The sequence below is a fragment of the Arachis hypogaea genome, chromosome 10, assembly GCF_003086295.3.
Source record: "Arachis hypogaea cultivar Tifrunner chromosome 10, arahy.Tifrunner.gnm2.J5K5, whole genome shotgun sequence".
Classification (NCBI taxonomy): domain Eukaryota; kingdom Viridiplantae; phylum Streptophyta; class Magnoliopsida; order Fabales; family Fabaceae; genus Arachis; species Arachis hypogaea.
The window spans coordinates 112005499-112009144 of record NC_092045.1 but is presented as its reverse complement, the minus strand read 5'-3'; the positions used below and the strand labels follow the sequence as shown (position 1 = coordinate 112009144).

Below are 3646 nucleotides of genomic sequence, written 5' to 3'. Positions count from 1 at the left end.
TATTTAAGTGGGCACTACTATCTAATACAAACGTACACATCATTATTATTTGATGTACAAAATAGCGAGTCTTATGAAAGATGATCTCAGAAATCATACCTTGTTAAGAATTTCCGTTGAATACTTATTATATATCAAATAGTTTTTAAGCAATTGGATGTTATATATAACATTATAAATTAAGGTTCACATTTTCTAGGAATATTTAAAACTATTATTTGAAAAAAGATTGCATCATGAATTCAGAAGAAATTAAATTTAACTAAATAAGTAAGAAGATTAAGAGTTACATTTTCTATTGATATACTAAGAATTATCATGGTATACTAAAATAATTTGTATATGGTATATAATTTGCATTTTTTACCAATAATAATAAAGTTAAAATCCGCGTGCATAAATGGAGATGCGGGGTATCGATCCCCGTACCTCTCGCATGCTAAGCGAGCGCTCTACCATCTGAGCTACATCCCCTTATAAAAGCGTTATTTATTAGTTCTATAATAATTGTAAGTTTCTGAGAGCAACTCTTTGTTTTTTTGACGTTAGAGCTCGTCTTTGTTGGGCTTGGATTGTTTGAAGGGCAGTGTTTACACTGTGCTTTCAATCATTACTTGGCCCAAACTTTATTAACATTCTGTTTGAAGTGGCAATAAAACCCACTAGGACACATAATTAAGTGGTACAATTACAACATGGTTATGGCTTCAAGAGCTACTAACTTAAGTACTCCCTCCATTCCATAAAAGCATGTGTTTACTGTTTAGATAAAGTGCTTAGAAGAATAAAAAGGTATCTTTTAAGAGTATATTAAATCTTTTAATTAAAAGTATTTTGTTTGGATATTAATAATTTTTTTTTTACAATCTTGAAGCATTTTTACTTCTTTAAAATTTGAAAAACTCTATCCATCATTGCTGAAACGAGTCTCCAAGTTCATACATACATAGAGTGTGCAAAATATTTTCCCTTAACAATATATCAAAATTAATGAAAGACACAAAATTATTCAACATCATTTGTAATACTTAGCCTTGGTTTTTACCAAATTTATTATATTATATAACAAGTTAGAGAACCTCATTTGGTAATTCTTGAGAATGGGAAAGGATGGCCGAAACTGGAAGATATATTCTTTTGTTCAACCCTAAAATTACGAGACAGTTTAATGATTACTTGTATTCATAAAAGGAGGGCACTTTAGACGCATGTAAAGTAAAACCATTTGAAAGCAAGGGCAAGCCAGACAAACCCAAAGTAACTTTTTACTCGACAAACTCATTATCTATTCAAACCAATAACATCTACTCTATCATCATACTCCACTCAGCTTTTCTTCCTAGGGATATTTTTCTATTCAAATAAATTTCTGAGTCACTTAATAAATGAATCCATTGCTGAATCTAATTAAATTGCTTGTATTGCCATTGTTTAATAATAATAATAATAATAATATTATTATTATTATTATTATTATTATTATTATTATTATTATACCAACGAGTTATAACTCAAATGACATATCCTCTTTATACTCATTTAGAGATTGTAGATTCGAGTATTATTCTTAACTTTGGAATAATAACAATAATAATAATAATAATAATAAAGAGATAGAAAGTTAGAAACTTATATCCGTAAAAGGCTAAAGTTTTAGCTTTTTCCATCCATGAGTTATGATGTTTTTGTTTTCGAATTTAGTTTTTTTTTTTAATTACTGTACTCCTTGAAAGAGAAAGTTTGGAAGATAAAAATACACATTAAAATTAATGTTGGTTCGATGGATACTCATTGAATTTATAAATTTTTATTTATAAATAAAATGTATACTTTTATTCACCAATATGTGTACTGTTATTAAGCATCTCAAGTTCAAAGGACAGAAGATAAATTAAGTACAAAAATTAGTACTGTGGCACCGGAGATGAACTCGCTTAACAAATAAAATATTTTTTTTGTATATCCAGAATATATCTCCGTAGATTCACATATTTAGAGTGTTGTACACTCGAAATAAAATAAAATAAAAATTTCAGCACAGTCTATTCGAAGTATATTATAATCTAATTTGATTTATTTTTTTCGTCTATCCAATTTTATTTAAATAATATAAAAAAAATAATATTTATATTATTGTATTCGTATGGTTAATGAGAAGTATTTTTTAACTAATTTTTATTTTTTTAAATATGAGTATAATAATATAAGTATGATTATTTGTAATAGATTTAATTAAATCATTAATATTTTAAATTAAAAAAATTGTAATTTTAAATTATTTTAATAAAATTAAATGAAATAGATGAACAAAAATAATTAAGCCAATACAATACAATCTAAAACATTATATCGACCTATAAATTTTGAGTTGGTTTTACACATATTTTAAATTATTAATTTTTTAACTTAAAAACTTTAAATTGTTAATTTTATTTTTCAAAATCGAATATATAAACATAATTAACTATACCGGTATAATAATACAAGGAAGCTTTATAAAACATGAAGAGATAATCATGCATATTCTTTATAAAAGGTCGTCTTAATAATTGTAGAAAATAAGAATATAATGTTCGTCTTTAAATTTCAATCGAGAACCACAATAAAATAAAACAAGACAAAATTTTCTAAAGTTCTCTTCAACATTGTCGTTAGCAAAACTTTTGAAAACTAAATCATATGTTCAATTACTAGAGATTTTTTTTTAAATGTTTATCGTCTCTTCCTACTTAAAGTATTCTATATCATCATATTTTGGTTTAAAAAATTTTCTCGTCCAAAATTTTATCAACCAAATTTTAATTTCAACGGATATTATAATATGGAATTGAGCTTATAAACTGCTATAAGCTACGCAGAATTATCTTAAACTATCTCTTCATAAACTACTACTCCTCATTGCGAATTTATTTTATTATTTTGTGTATAATCCGCTGTATCATATAGCAATGTTTTGTGTAGCTTTATTTTTGTGCATATAGCGTTTTATGCTTTGACATATAAATTCTTCATAATCCATGATAAGTTATAGCGATTTACATAATAACAGAATTGAGATGTAAACTGTTTTTAAATGTTACATCAATATAATTCTAAAGTCCAGTTATTTAAACATGTGATTTGTCCAATTAATCAAGTATTGGCTCTCTAAAAAGTAAAAACTAATCATAGGAGCAAAATTAAATTTATTTACACATTAAAGATAATTTTAAAAATTTAAAATTAAAGCAGATTTTATCTTTCATTACATATAACATGTTCACAATACAAGACTAATTTGATGTATACAAAAAAGAAATTTTGGTAGAGACATATATTATTATTAGAATTTAATTTTGATACATTATCAACTTAAAATAATTTTATACATATATATAATAATATAATACAATTTCAATAAAAATACTAATTTTTTAATTAATAGTCTTATATATAACTATTTTAAAAAATAAATCTAATTAAGTAATTGTATAAAATATTGACATTATTAAAATTAAATTCTTATTATTATCACAAAAATGATATGTAATAAAATATAAAGAATGAAATGGATATTAAAAAGCTAGTTAACTATAATTCAAATGGTATAATTTTTTTATAGTCTTTTTATTTTTGGTTAAAAAAAAAATGGGCACCGAAAGGCAAT

General features: G+C 24.1%; 1 non-coding gene across 1 annotated transcript; it reads right to left on the bottom strand.

The window, feature by feature from the left end:
- Positions 1-401: 401 nt before the first annotated feature.
- TRNAA-AGC (transfer RNA alanine (anticodon AGC)) lies at positions 402-474 on the bottom strand. Its single transcript has one exon. It is a non-coding gene; the product is annotated as a tRNA-Ala (tRNA).
- Between the last annotated feature and the right edge of the window lie 3172 nt (positions 475-3646).